Consider the following 16,960-nt stretch of genomic DNA (forward strand, 5'->3'; position numbering starts at 1 on the left):
ACATTGTGCTACTGGAATGTCAAAACAGTGATGTTCTGGCTACCCAAAAATGCTGGCGGCCTCATAAATGAGGCCCCAGATGATTAAAGGAGTTCTGACGACTTTTTGGCCCAGTGTCACTGCACCTGCCACACCATTCAAATCATGTCCCTAGAGCCTGTAAGATAACTGCACTTGTGGCTGCCTGTTTAGTTGTAAAATATGGCAATAATCGGTGTTTAGTGGAGTTCTGACAACTTTTGGGCCAGGTGCAACTGCACCTGCTGCACCAATCAAATCTTGACCCTGTCATCTGCAAGGTAACAGCCTGTTTAGTAGTAAAATATAGCAACTTCAGGTGTTTAGTGGGGTGCCTAGAGCTTTTGGTCCTGGTGTCATTGAACCTGTTGCACCTTTGAACTAATGACCCTGTTTTCTGCGAGGTAACAGCACTTGTGACTGCCTGTTTAGTTTTAAATTTTTGTTCAGTGGGATCCCTAGAGCTTTTGACCCCGGTGTCACTGCACCTGCTACACCATTCTAATAAGTCCCTTTTAACTGCAAGGCAACTGCAATTGTGACTTTCTCTTTAGCAATATTATGTGTTTAGAGGAGTTCTGACAAATGTTGTGCCCGGTGCTACTGCACCTGCTTCCCATTCAAATAATGACCCTGTGTTGACAAGGTAACTGCACTTGTGGCTGCCTGTTGAGTAGTAAAATATAGCTCAGATCTTGTGCATTACCTTTATTTTTAATGTGCAATGTTCTGTGCAACATTTATAACTTGATCATAATGACCAAATAGGTTACGTTCAAAAATTGTATCCGATAAGGCCTACAAAGTGCATAGAAAGGTACTTAGCCATTAATAGGAAATGCCACAAACATTCTAAGACTAAAGCACTTGCTTTACACAACTAAAAAATGAAAAGCAAGCATTCCAGCATACTATTAGACGCTATCCGCCTTTTCCGTGGGAAGAGATTTTACCTTGACAGTGAATGGACGTTAAACAGCGTGAAAAGCTTTAGTAGAATTATTGTAAATGCGCGCAGCCAAGGGAAGTAACAAAAACTAAGTTCCACACAAAAGCAAATTAACACATTAAGTCAGAAATGGAAACTGATAAAAGCCTTTTAAGATATATCAAATACAAGAGATTTCACAAGCACAGCACAAGAGAAATCTAATAACAAACATTTACAATGCAATAGGTTTCACAATTGCTAGAGTTACAGCTATTGGTGATATGCATGTGGCGGCCCCATAAAGCGAGCTCAGTGGTGATAAAAAAGAAGGCACCTGTGTTAATCTTTGTAAAAAATGCAGCACCTCACAATCGTACAGCCTATTCATGAGATTTCTTCTAGTTCAGTACTCTAAACCAAATGTTTTTGCTCTTAATCCAGCATCATAATACCTTCCATCACCAAATGGATGAGACCTTCAGACTGTTTGACAACTTAAACAGACTAAATTGTGTCATCCTTTGAACAACATACATCATGCCAGACAAAAGATAAAAAGGAGGACTGTGGGAGAACCCACAGTAAAGGGAATGCACAGCTCTAAGACAAAAATGTCTAAATCAAAATTATCAATAACAGTTTAAAGTTCATGAAAAATGCTCTAAGGCAATCAATTATTCATTTCATCTCATGTTTTTTACTGATGTAGCATTATGCAAATCACATTTCATAAAGCATTGTTAACATATCCGAGAAAATATATATATGTAGACTGTCCTTGTCAGTTTTCAAAATAATATCAAATCAACACTAGATTTAAGCCATCTCCAAGCGGCTAAGAAAACGTAACATCCGTTGTACATCAGTCCCAATGCATTTCGGGTTACGTGAAACCCTTCGTCAGGGGAGTGCATTAGAAAATGGAAATCTTCACATTCAATGTCGCCACTGAAAATTGAAACACAACAACATGCAGTAAGAATACTGCTCGGCTAATAAGATTTGCACCCCAAGTTGTGCACTGAAATGAAAAGTGTTGGAGATAGTCCAATGTAGATTACATACCAATGCTAGAAAGAGTGTGCTTTAAAGTAAACAAAGTGAAAAAGCAAAGAACCTAAAACCATGAGATCAGGTAGTGATGCCTAACCAGTACCTTCCAATAAGTGCTGGTCGGGACAGGTGGCCTGATAATGAGAGTCTCTGTGCTTCGCGCAATATCTAAAAATGAGAATAAAACAATGCAAAAAATAACTGTCCTGTATATGCAGTTCCAGGGCGGGAACGGTAAATAATGTGTTTGTGTGCTCCACAAGCTTACCGGAAATTGAATGAGGGGAGAGAGATTGTTGCTTAACCGAGGTGGGAAAGCGAAAGGTATTCCTCCGTCATTCTTCAGAGGCAATTCTCGAGGCTATAGAAATGAATGAGGGGGGGGCGCGGGATTAGAGTCCTCCATGTCATCAATATTAACAGAAGACCGAAGTCTTAATCAAAGTGAAAAAAAAGTAGAAAAAACGTACCCGAGGCGTGCTGGGTTCTCTGTTTGTAAGCTCCGTCTAACGCGTTAATGTGGAGAAAGTCCAGAATGCTATGCGCGACATGGGAGGTTCTATAGAAGCAGACGGTGGAGATCTATGCTGAGCAGAAAAGGGCCCTAATGTTAAGAACGACGATGAAAACGGGAGTTCAAAAAGAAATGGCCGAAATCGGCAGTGTTAGGAAAAAAGAAATGAGAAGGAATCCCAAGTGTTAGAATGATGGGAATGGCCTGAAAATAAGACAAAAATAAAACAAAAGCAGACTACAATAAATAGTGATAAAAATGAAATAAAAAAGGGAAATAAAACGTGTGTAGAAAAAATAGTGAAATAATAAGTGACCAAGCAAACAAGGTTTAGAAATGAAAAAAACAATAAAAGATGGGTGCAAATCCTGTACAATATAGAACTATACAGACTACGTTATATGAAACATAGCATCTCATAATGGTCATTAAGCCCATTAGGGGCTAGCGTTCTCAATGTTTTTATCCAGTGTGTCTCCCTATGGGCCAGTGAGATGTTAATGTCTGTGCCTGACACCTTTTTGACTCTTTCTAAGATGATGAACCGTATTTGCGGTATAGTGTGTCCCGCTTTATCCCATTCTGTTGCCAGTGGGGATGTGGTGTTTTTGTTCCGAATCCGGCTTTTATGCTCTATGATGCGAGTTTTAATCTTTCTGCTTGTTCTGCCTACGTACACAAGGCCACATGGGCATTTAATTGCATATATCACTTCTTCAGTGTTGCAATTGGATGTGTGATGAAGTTTTAGTTTGGTACCCGTTTGTGGATGCGTGAAAATGTCGCCTGGGATTCCATTACTGCACTGGCCGCAGTTGTAGCATTTAGTCATTCCCTTAAAACCTCCTGCAGGTTTCTCTTCTTGCGGTTTCAGGAGTTCACGAAGATTCTTCGCTCTTTGGTGAGCAAATAATGGAGAATCTAAAAAGATACCTTGAAAGTCCGGTTCATTTTCAATGATCTCCCATCTTTTCTTGACGATGGTTTTTATAAGAGGAGCTTGTGTGGAATGTTTCAATACAAATACCTCTCTTCGCGATAATGTTCTCTCGGAGGTTTGTAATAAATCCTTCCTCGGTTTTTTTCCACTTGTGCCTCAGCTTGATCAAGTATTTCTACTGGATATCCTCTTGTTTGATATCTGCGTTTTTGTTCTTGAATTTTGTCTATGCACTCTTGGTTATCCGAGGTGATTCTCTTTATGCGCATGAACTGGGAGATTGGAAGGTGTTTCTTGAGGGAAAATGGATGTGCACTGGTAAAGTGCAGTGCGCTGTTTACATCTGTGGGTTTTGTGTAAACCGATGTACTTAAGCCTGTGGCTGTCTTCCGGATTTCTATGTCCAAAAAGTGTATCTTGTTTTCTTGGATGTTGTAGGTAAATTGGATTCTCGGATTGTGCAAATTTAAGGTCTTGATGGAATCTTCCAGTGTACGTTTTTGGCCATTCCATATGACTAAAATGTCGTCAATGTAACGAAAGATAGATACTGCATTGTTGATCCATGTGGGGTTGGTGAGCATGTGTCGGTATTCAAAGTGGGCCATGTAGGTGTTTGCATACGAAGGGGCTCCGGGAAAGCCCGTGGATGTTCCCGTCTTCTGTAAATAAAATTGATTTTGCCAAAGAAAATAGCTGTGATATAACGAGAAGTGAAGTAGTTCAAGAAGATTGACAATTCAGGTGGTTTGGATGAAGTCAGCAACCTCCATTCCACTGCTTCTAGACCTTGATCGTGTGCTATAGAAGTGTACAGAGCCACGACGTCTATCGTACATAGTAGGGTGTCCTGGTTGATTTTGTGTTCAATGGCTTGCAGCTTCGTGAGACAGTCTATAGTGTCGCGTATGTACGTGTCCCAAGTTTGAACTAATGGCTGGAGATGATAGTCCACAAAATACCCAATAGCTTCATGTATCGAATTGCACCCCGCCACTATGGGCCTGAAGGGTGGTCTCAAGGAGTCCTTATGCATCTTCGGAAGCATGTATATATGTGGGACTTTTGGTGTTGGATTTACAAGAAATTTGCCAGTAGGTATATCTATTGTACCTTCCTCTACAGCTTTCGTGACTACAGAAGTCAATAAGGCAAGCAGTTCGTCCGTTGGATCTTTATCCAGTACCAAATAGGTATCAGTGTCAGATAGGTGTGTTTCCACACTCTGAAAACAAGATACACTTTTTGGACATAGAAATCCGGAAGACAGCCACAGGCTTAAGTACATCGGTTTACACAAAACCCACAGATGTAAACAGCGCACTGCACTTTACCAGTGCACATCCATTTTCCCTCAAGAAACACCTTCCAATCTCCCAGTTCATGCGCATAAAGAGAATCACCTCGGATAACCAAGAGTGCATAGACAAAATTCAAGAACAAAAACGCAGATATCAAACAAGAGGATATCCAGTAGAAATACTTGATCAAGCTGAGGCACAAGTGGAAAAAAACCGAGGAAGGATTTATTACAAACCTCCGAGAGAACATTATCGCGAAGAGAGGTATTTGTATTGAAACATTCCACACAAGCTCCTCTTATAAAAACCATCGTCAAGAAAAGATGGGAGATCATTGAAAATGAACCGGACTTTCAAGGTATCTTTTTAGATTCTCCATTATTTGCTCACCAAAGAGCGAAGAATCTTCGTGAACTCCTGAAACCGCAAGAAGAGAAACCTGCAGGAGGTTTTAAGGGAATGACTAAATGCTACAACTGCGGCCAGTGCAGTAATGTAATCTCAGGCGACATTTTCACGCATCCACAAACGGGTACCAAACTAAAACTTCATCACACATCCAATTGCAACACTGAAGAAGTGATATATGCAATTAAATGCCCATGTGGCCTTGTGTACGTAGGCAGAACAAGCAGAAAGATTAAAACTCGCATCATAGAGCATAAAAGCCGGATTCGGAACAAAAACACCACATCCCCACTGGCAACACACTGGGATAAAGCGGGACACACTATACCGCAAATACGGTTCACCATCTTAGAAAGAGTCAAAAAGGTGTCAGGCACAGACATTAACATCTCACCGGCCCGTAGGGAGACACACTGGATAAAAACATTGAGAACGCTAGCCCCTAATGGGCTTAATGACCATTATGAGATGCTATGTTTCATATAACGTAGTCTGTATAGTTCTATATTGTACAGGATTTGCACCCATCTTTTATTGTTTTTTTCATTTCTAAACCTTGTTTGCTTGGTCACTTATTATTTCACTATTTTTTCTACACACGTTTTATTTCCCTTTTTTATTTCATTTTTATCACTATTTATTGTAGTCTGCTTTTGTTTTATTTTTGTCTTATTTTCAGGCCATTCCCATCATTCTAACACTTGGGATTCCTTCTCATTTCTTTTTTCCTAACACTGCCGATTTCGGCCATTTCTTTTTGAACTCCCGTTTTCATCGTCGTTCTTAACATTAGGGCCCTTTTCTGCTCAGCATAGATCTCCACCGTCTGCTTCTATAGAACCTCCCATGTCGCGCATAGCATTCTGGACTTTCTCCACATTAACGCGTTAGACGGAGCTTACAAACAGAGAACCCAGCACGCCTCGGGTACGTTTTTTCTACTTTTTTTTCACTTTGATTAAGACTTCGGTCTTCTGTTAATATTGATGACATGGAGGACTCTAATCCCACGCCCCCCCTCATTCATTTCTATAGCCTCGAGAATTGCCTCTGAAGAATGACGGAGGAATACCTTTCGCTTTCCCACCTCGGTTAAGCAACAATCTCTCTCCCCTCATTCAATTTCGGGTAAGCTGGTGGAGCACACAAACACATTATTTACCGTTCCCGCCCTGGAACTGCATATACAGGACAGTTATTTTTTGCATTGTTTTATTCTCATTTTTAGATATTGCGCGAAGCACAGAGACTCTCATTATCAGGCCACCTGTCCCGACCAGCACTTATTGGAAGGTACTGGTTAGGCATCACTACCTGATCTCATGGTTTTAGGTTCTTTGCTTTTTCACTTTGTTTACTTTAAAGCACACTCTTTCTAGCATTGGTATGTAATCTACATTGGACTATCTCCAACACTTTTCATTTCAGTGCACAACTTGGGGTGCAAATCTTATTAGCCGAGCAGTATTCTTACTGCATGTTGTTGTGTTTCAATTTTCAGTGGCGACATTGAATGTGAAGATTTCCATTTTCTAATGCACTCCCCTGACGAAGGGTTTCACGTAACCCGAAATGCATTGGGACTGATGTACAAAGGATGTTACGTTTTCTTAGCCGCTTGGAGATGGCTTAAATCTAGTGTTGATTTGATATTATTTTGAAAATTGACAAGGACAGTCTACATATATATATTTTCTCGGATATGTTAACAATGCTTTATGAAATGTGATTTGCATAATGCTACATCAGTAAAAAACATGAGATGAAATGAATAATTGATTGCCTTAGAGCATTTTTCATGAACTTTAAACTGTTATTGATAATTTTGATTTAGACATTTTTGTCTTAGAGCTGTGCATTCCCTTTACTGTGGGTTCTCCCACAGTCCTCCTTGATGTCCTAACTTGGGGAATTAGGGTCATTTCCCCACTGGGAATTGCACGCACATTCCTTACACACCCACAAAATATTTCACCAAAAATCAGAAACTAATTAACTGCTTATACACAGGTGTGCACCGTACCCCCCTATCATTGAGACAAAAGATAAAGACCAACTCTGCTAATGAAGATACATGGATAGAGCTCCTTCTATCAGGTAGAAACATTCTTATAAAGTGATTATGCAAAGAAATGTACTGGATGTATGACGTTACAACGCATGTTTTTACCACGCATGCTGTTACAACGCAGGTTTTACTACGCATACCATTACATCGCATAGTGCTTTGGGGTGCTGGATAGTGAATAGTTTAATTTACTATTCCAACTCTAGTCCCCGTGGACACTAGGGGAGCTGTTGGATAGTAAATTAAATCTATTCCCTATCCTAGAGCGCCCTCCAGCGCAATGCGTTGTAATGGTTTTCGTTGTAAAACCTGAGTTGTAATAGCACTGTGTGGTAAAAGTTGCGTTTTAAAGGATGTTTCCCAATGTACTTACTGCCTATAGTGGGCTAGAACTGCAGCTGCTTCTGGGCAGCTCTACCTGTCAAAAACAATACTTTACTTTTAATCTGCCCTATCTTTATAATATTGGAGACAATGGGAATAGAACTAAACTGAAACCTACATGGCTTTAACCCTCAAATAGGATACCTTCAGGGGTGCAACTGTGGTCCATTAGGAGTGGGCAACCTGACAGGGATTCTGTGACTTGGTTGTGCGCTGGGAGATGCTTTTTGCTGATAGCTGCAGTAGAATAAGGCATGAGATGACTGGAAAACTGCTTTGGTGCCAACAAGCTCATACTGAAGGGTTTATTTTAATGCAAACTTGAAACCTTAACTCCATTTAATTATTCAAGAGCCAAGCTAAAGATTTCCTAAACGGGTACAAAGCGATTCTTTTAAGATAGTCAGATCAAATTCACAGCGTCTCCGCTGGCGGTATTGTCTTCCTGCCACGGTCAGACAAATTCCATGTTACATCAGCAGAGTGAGAGAAAATAATGCCGGCGCTACAGGAGCAGACATGGCGCTGCTCCAATTCCACCCATGGTGCTGTGAGATATGCATGCTTGCCTATCACCCAGGCTCTGAGTAAGTGCTTTAAGGAACACAACCAAAAGGGAAACTATACACATTATTCACATTTAAACAAATACTAACAATTGACAAAAATTTGAACTGTGCTAGGCCACTAGTCGAAGTAACTACGTGCACATTTGGTTATAGAAATATACATTGTGATGGGATTATTTATCAAATTCAATATTGGGTTATTGTATTGCTACACTGCAGAAGTGATGTTCAATACTAGATAACATACAAGCAGGACATGCCAATGTTTAGCCTGGGGGGAGGAGGAAGGGTCAGCAAATGAAATTAAGCATTAGGGCATTGTGTTAAAATGACCTATTGTGAATCCCATTTGCAAAGGATTTAATGCTTGTTTATAATATCTAACTTATGTGGAGTGAGTAACAAGCGGCCACCATTCTGCATGTGACACAAACGTGTATATAAACAGGGTGTGTGACTGCCAGAACAGCTAACATGCACAAAATAACATGCAGCCCCCGAACATGGGCAACACAGCCGACGTCACTCCACTTAAACGCAGCTTGGCCAACATAGCAGCAAGCAGCTTATTCTCCCCATTGGACTAATATTTCAGCCTCCTTTTTACAGGGCCACCTTTCACATCAATGCACTGGTACAGAATAGCACAAGATGTGAATGTCTCCTGTGTTATTAAAAGCCTCGCTTAGAGGTATAAAAAGCACCGACCTGCCTGAAACACCGCCGTGCATGTTGGACAAGGAGAATATAGGGGACCATAACATGCAATGGGGACAGGTTTTGAGCAAAAGACGGCTGCTGCAGCCAGTGGCAATGCATAATTTCCATTCTCCGAGGGCAGGTGAGAAAGGGATAACCACCTCAGCATCGGTGGCCGAGTGCACTGCTCACTGGCATGGAAGCCGGAAGCCGGAAGGAGCCCTTTACCGGAGGAAGCCTGCTAGGCTGTCCTGCCAGATGTTGAGCAACAAAGCTGTGTGCTCTGAATGAAGGGTCGGCATTCAGTGATCACTGCTGAACCCGCTTGCATCACACTGAGCTCACACTTCATGTGTTGTGTGGGTTCATAGTGGAGTCCATGGGGGAGGAGAGAACACAGTGAATATATCTTCTAATGACAACGCAAGAAAATGTAAATGCACTTCAGAAAAAAAATCCTCTGAAAAAATGGTATAGCAAACACTTCCAAAACTAGCAGGCAATAAAAGTAGTAGTTCCTGAAGGAGCACATAAACACTTACAATGTAAGTAAACTGTAGTTGGCCGGTTCTCCTCAGCATAAAACTGAAATTATGTATTGGGAGCACCAACCAATATGTAGTTATGAAAAAAGAGCAATGCTTTAGTGAACCAATGGCAAGCAGCAGGCGGGATAACACTCGTATAGTGATTACAACAGGTCTTGCAGAGAGCACATGCGCTGCATAGGCTCAACCGAAAAAGGAGATGGCTTAACACCTTCGGTGCTCATGACGAGCTCAGCTCGTCATGAGGCACAGTGGCGCTGTGCTCATGACGAGGTGAGCTCATGACGAGCTGAGCTCGTCATGACCGCCACGGCTCTCCCATGCGAGGATAATTCCCCTGCTGTGCTGAGCATTTTAAAGAAACGGGCGTGGTCATTACGAGATCAGCTCATCATGAGCACAGCGCCACCATGCAGCGCGACGAGCTGAGCTCGTCACGACCACCGCGGCGAAACGCGTGGCCCCTCCCCCGCGTCTCGGGGAATTTGCCCTGCGGCGAACAAAAAGTCTAAACAGTAAGTCTTTTATAATGTTCTGGACCCAGAAAATATTTACAAAACCACTTCACAACGATATGTAAAGAGGCAACACTAAATTCTTACATCCATGAAACCAAGTACATTATTAAATTGAAAACAACATATACTTGCACATTATTATCATTCTCTGTTAAATACACAATTTGTTGCACAGAAGGCACATTTTATTAATTACAAAAGCAAGTGAAAACAAATTACCGCTTCCATATATTTATAATATAGACATAGCAACGGACCTTGTAATGTTGCAAGATACTTTGCTTCTGCTAAGGAAGCTTTTAAAAATTATTTTGCCTAGAGACAAAGAACATAACTTGCATATGAATTTTGATGATTTTCTGAAAGCAAATGAAACACATGAACATGTGCAGCTCGTGGACAACAAATAAACAAGCACCTCTAAAAATCTGATTAAAGCAAAACCAGTCATGTATTGAACTCCCTAGCACGATAAGCCGTCGGGGCCCTCGAAGAGTCTGTTTCATGAATAACATGTTCGCCACTAAGATATCACCCTTTCAAATTCACAAGAATGCTGCTAAATGTTTTGACTGCCCCTACTTTGTATATTTCTAAACTTGAATGCATTCCTTTAGGGAAAAGATAATGAATCAAAAGATCGCAGTGAGTTTTTTTCTTGTTGTGGATTCCTATGATTCATAAATAATTATTAAAGAATTACAAGTTTCAACTGTGATTCAAGTTCTAAGGCCTTGCTATTTGGTTCCAGCCTTCTAGTGTTTTCTTGAAAGGTAACTGTACCTTCTTTCTGATCTAGTTTGTTAATTACAGCTTCCCTGCCATTAATAATTACTGGTATATTACCCCTTCAGAATTGGGTTTTTTATGTATTGCATTGTGACCGAATTTTTATGAAAATGTGCTGTAAATTACATGATTTTGTCTAGTATTCGTAATTTACTCAGTCCAGTTGGCCAATTGCTTGTGGAACTTGTCATCAACTTTAATGCCCTACCACTTTCAAAAGTTACCAGCCACCACTGTTTTTAATATTATTATTATTATATCATTGTAATTAATAATTGAGTATTAAAATGTGCTTCATTTGCTTTCGTAGTCACTGATTATTAAAAGTGGCATGTGCAATTTATAACTATGCCTGACAAACGGTAATGAGTGTGAAATTGTTGTTCGTTCTCTCATTATGTGTACGTTTCAGTGAGCAGCCAAGGATAAAATAGGGAACAACAGTACAATGGATGAGGGAAGAAGAGGAGATGAGCCAGTAGGTGGACACCAGAAGTTGGTACCGTCACCACAGTGGAGTAGGAAGCAACCACCAGAAGAAAGAGTTCACCCAACCAGAGAGTGATATACACCCAGGGGAGATTTACAATAACTGGGCCATCTCTGCATATCAGTAGGGATGCACCAGTTATTTTGCGTGACAGTTGAAACCCCTTGCGCCACCATGGATGCGCTGCATTTACAATGCGGCGCACCGTGGCGCAAGTATAGAGAGATGCGTGACGCATCTGACATCGTAAAGGTGACGCAGTACTGGAGTTGTGTTGCAAGCGTGACACAACTCCAGCACTGCTCAGGGGTTCCCCATACTTGCTGGGCTGCATCACTCCTCATGCCTGCTACCGTAAGGTTTTGACACAGCGGGGATGTAAAAGTGACTAAGTGAAATCATGTAGATTTCACTGCGTCACTTTTGCGGGGCTTCCTTGCGACGGATCGCCCACCCTGCATACATTATACCTGACGCAGGTATAATGTAGCGCAGGGCTTTACAACGTGATGCAGTTCACTAGATGCGTCACGTTGTAAATATGTTGCATAGTGGCGCATTGTTTACGCAGCCCCTGGGTCACAGAAGTGACGCAACAGCGGCATAAAAGTGTTGCAAGGGGCTTGTAAATCTGCCCCCTAATGTAAGAGACTCTAGGTAGAGGCCATGGATACCACGAAGGGGGTGGCCAATGTGGACACCGCACGCCAGGAGGAGGCATACTTTCAGTCTCTTTTGACCAACAAGATCTTACTTCTGGGTGTCCCAGGAGTAGGCCCCTGTCATTCGGACCTGAAGCCACCTTTACCACCAGTCAAGAGACCCCTCACAACAAACGCACCTCCAGCTGCAGGTCCTGTTACCCCTGCTCCTACTCCAAGTGTCTGCCTGGAAGATCAGCAGTTGAGGGTGAAATTCACTCTTGACCCACCTGAGCCCACACATGGTGTCCTTCTGCAGGCCCCAGAGTATGTGACCATGGCTGCTTTCCAGGAGAACATGAGACACATGATTGCTGTTCAGCAGGCATTCTCTTTGGGCCTTCTATAGATGACTGCATAGGTGAAGACACACAGACAGGCACCTGTTAACCACATGAGCTCTTATGCCTCCTGTTCTCTTGGACAAAAACAATTTCCAGATGCTCTGCCTTCCAACTCTCTCTAACCAGTGTTCTAGTGTCCCCTAATATGTCTTCCACCTCTGTCACTAAACTTATCTTAGTGTGCCTGATTCTCAGATGGAATCCTGCCTCATCACACACCCCCAAGTGCCTAATGAGGAGCTGAAGGTATTCTTAGTTTCTAATGAGAAGCATGGCCAGTAACCTTACCCCTAAATACAGGATAGAACTTCAGACACTTCATCTGGTTTGGGGTTAACGTTAAATTAATTTTGGAAATTGGACTTTTACTTTGCGGTTGGACATTGATTTAGGACTTTTGAACGTATTTTTGCGACACATATTTTAGCACAATTAATCTGTTTTGTTATTTTTATCCTCATTTGTGATTGTATTTGAAATGGTCTCGTCATGTTGCCTGCATTGTTTTTTTAGTTGACCATCCCTCCTCCCTCCCCCTCTGCAAATGCAGTCTACTTCCATGTACCAGTTTTGTTCATTCGCTGTTTCCCCGTAACAGATGCAAGTGCAACCATTTATATTTCTAGATCTATAAGAATATTGATATTTTTTACTGTAAAAAAGCTCTCTAGCTGGATAATATATAAGCACACTCACCCATGAAGATGCACCTGCATGAACACAAGTGAGCGCTAACAGGAGTCAACAACCAAAATATTATATATTTATATAAACATGTTTTTAACTCTAATGTGGTTGTGGTATTACGTTTTCTGTATTTAAAGGTATTCTTCCAGATGTGAGGATTATGAGAATAAGGGTTGTTTCCAAATGTTAGACAGTCTGTAATCCCTTATATTACATTACTTTATATCATACATCCATACTCATGGCCAGGAACACAATAGGTGACAATGAGGTGAAAGGGAAGTACCACAACATTGATTGAAACAGTTTAACAATATAAATATTTATAAAGACATCCAAAGTTGTGAGATTGTGGGATGGTCGAATTAAAAGGTTAGAGTGTGGTGTGTAGTGTGTGAACATGAGTCAAGGAGTGGTAGATAAATTGTTCGTGGGGTTGGTGGTAGTTGTGGGTGTTGTTTATGTCCACAGTGGATGGATCATCTGCGCGCCTGGCTATGCAATTCTCAGCTCAGATTATTTGTGGTTGTGGAAGGGAGCGGGTGGGTTTGCAAGGGTGAAGGTAGGTCGCTGGTTGGGCTTGTAGGTTGGGTGAGCCTTGTTGGACTGTGTTGTGGCTCAGTTGACTGAGCCGCATGACTTGGCCATACAGTTTGGCACAGGGACCTGTTTAATTTGTAATAATCCAAATAGTGTGCAGTTCCGAGAGGTGGTTCCTAAAGACCAAATTCAGGTCTAAGCATTGTTTCTGATCAGACATACCATCCTTTTAGGATGCACAGGCCCTCACCCACCAAGGTGGCATTCTTCGTCATAGGGCCGTGCACCTCATTGGGTGGGCTCTGCAATTCCTAGTGGGCCCTGTGAAGGGCTTTCTTGCCAGAGATCATTCGCTCCAGGCAGTGATAATGCTTTCCAAGTTCAATTTGAGGTCAATGCCTTTCTTGACTAGGTGTCTGAGATCAGTGGCTATTCATCAGAACCGAACTTTGGGGGCATATTACCAAGGGGGGCGATAGGCAATTATCGCCGGTTTAGCGGCCGTTTTCGGCCGCTAAGCGGCGATAATTCTATCGCTTTATTAGAAAGCTGTCGCTAAAGCAGTTAGCGACAGCTTTTAGGCGATAGCGAGCGGTTTAGGGCCCGCTTTGCATGTCAGCGATATTTATAGCTAATGACATGCAAAGTGGGCGTACCCAACCTGTTAGCGACTAAAAGCAGTCACTAACTTCGCTATCGCCTATTAGCAAGGCGGGCGTAGCGATGGAAATATTCTCGCTATCGCCAAAAACTAACACTTGCTCAGACCAGTTCTTAGCCATGTTATCCAATGGGAGGTGGATAACATGGCTAAGGGCATTTTGTCGCTAATGCATGAATATCGCTGTACTCTCAGCGATATTCACGCTATCACCGGAACAATTATCGCTTTGGAGATAAACGTTGCTAATAGCAAGTTATCTCAGCGATAATTTCCGGCAATGCTTAGCGATACAAAAATAGTTGCAAAGCCTAGTTAGCGATAAATATCGCTACTCGTTGGTAATATGCCCCTTTGATCTTCCTGACCTACTCTTATGAGCCCTCTCTAGTATTTTGATGGTGTCCACATTGAGTGGGATACTTTAGGATGTGTGCCCTTTTTTGGAAAACAGATTTTTTTTACTTGCATAAACTATTGATTTCCACGTGGAGTTTTGTAAAAAAAAGAAGAAAAAAAAGCTTGTGACCTGTAACCCTAGTTTCTTGCAGTTTTCAAAGTGTATCAAAGTTACAAACTCGATCTCTCGTACCACAGTCTGGATGTACTTCCTTCTGCAAATGCTGCGTCTCATAAGATTTGATCTGATGTGATACTCTTTGAAAAATGTGAGGTTTTTCTAACCTTTGATTTTCCATTGGGACTCAGAAACAGATATAGTGAGCCATATGGTGTTTGTAATAGTCAGATGGCTTGTCCTGATGAGACTCTGTAATTGCTATCAGGGTTTGAACGTTGACAAAAAGATCCCTTGGCTTTTAATAATGATTGCATTTAGTGAGTACCTGTCAACCTAGCAGGTTTCAAGACAGTTTGTTAGAGTGACAAGGGATAGAGAAAAAGAGTTGTTGTCTTTAATCGTATATAATAACTTTTTTCACCTTGTTGACCCACTACTTTTTTCACCTTGTCGATATATGCATTATTGTCACAATGAAGCTGTTTGTGTTATGTACCTATTTGATATACAACGAAGTGAATTCATACAAATACAGTTTCTATGAATATGGCTTTGTGTTATTAATTACTTATTTTAGTATTTTCATTAAGTGATTTATGAATGTTTTAACTGCATTCGGTAACCGTTAATATACCCTAAATAGTTTCTCTGAAAAGGAATCCCACAGCATCTGTTTCATAAAAAATACTCCGGCAGGATAGGGCATGACAAGTATAAATCCTGGGTCTGGTAGAGTCTTGTCCAGTGCCAGACACCCTCTGTTTGAAACTAGATTGCTTCTTTCCTTCAGTTCAGAACACCCAGTGACTTGAACAGGAACACTTTAAAGATGTTTCTTGCAGATGTACAGTCAATACTTCCACGCAGGATGCAGATCCTAATCTAAGAAACTTCAAGCATTTGTATTGCTACTGTTGATATGCTGATTGTTTTTTACATATATCCAATATATATATATATTCACTATTAGTGAGAACACTGTGCTGTGCCAATATAGGCTATTAAATTCAAATGTGTTCCAAAATTCCCTTATTTCAGATCTCCATCAAAAAATAGGTTTGACCTTCACACTAGCTTTTACATCCAAACTTTCAGAATCTGGACTGGTGTGTTTCTTTCAATATTCACTTGCATTCTTAGCTGGATATTAATTGTGGTTTGGGATAAAACAATATCATTGCCATCAGTATGGGAAACTAAGTGCTGGCACGTTCAGGGGTCAGGCACATTGTTTCTTGCTTGGTATTTTCCTAAAGATTTCAAGTTTCTAAATGACAGTTGTTAGAACTGGCTATTTCTGGTAGGCTAAGGCGGACGCCAAAGCCAGGCAGAAACCACCAATCTAGTCAGGGCAAGGAAGTCACACGCCAAGATAACCCCTGCTCACCCCCTTGGTAGCTTGGCACGAGCAGTCTAGGCTAAACTCGAAGGCAATGTGTAAAGCATTTGCGTCAGCGCACAATAGCAACAACATACTAGGTACACCACAAAAGAGACTCCACACAAGGTTATTATAAAAAATACCTTTTGTATTGTAAAAGCACATCAGATAAAATCACACATATACATGGTGCCAATTGGCACGGGCAATATTCACAGGGGATTATTCACAAGACAGGGCCACATGGGCCACTGTCATAATCAACACTTTCCGAAATAGAAATACTTGTCAGAAATTAGAATAAAAGAATATAAAAATCACTGTAGCACAAAGTAACAGTTATGAATCACATCCAGTAACTACTGGGAACAGGTAAGTACCCACTACGCAACCCTAAACACCTTAGGAGCATGTCACGCAGGTAACCAGGACCTCACTAGGACCCCCTGTACTAGAAAGAACAACCACCTAAGGATAAAATCCACTTAGGGGTATAAATCAGAACACATTACCCATGATGCATGAATATACATTCAGAGGAGTAGCAAAGAAAGAAAACACATGATGTATAGACCTACACATTCAGCGGTGTTAAGGACAGAGCACATGATGTAATCACAATACATTCAGGGGTGCAGCGCAAGAAGACACATGATGACTAAACATTCAGAGGTGTAGCACAAGAAGAGAAAGACACATAATGCATGAAACATTCAGAGGTGTCAAAGTAATACAATAGCGCAAAAATCACATGAAGCCTAAAAACCTTCAGAGGTGCAGGAATAACACATGATGCAAAAGATCACATTCAGAGGTGCAATAACCATACCATTGCGCAACCTCACATAAGCCACCACCTGTGGCAGTCCCTAGGCCAATGGCCTTGTTGGGGCTCA

This window comes from Lissotriton vulgaris, unplaced genomic scaffold, assembly GCF_964263255.1.
Source record: "Lissotriton vulgaris unplaced genomic scaffold, aLisVul1.2 SCAFFOLD_993, whole genome shotgun sequence".
Lineage (NCBI taxonomy): Eukaryota > Metazoa > Chordata > Amphibia > Caudata > Salamandridae > Lissotriton > Lissotriton vulgaris.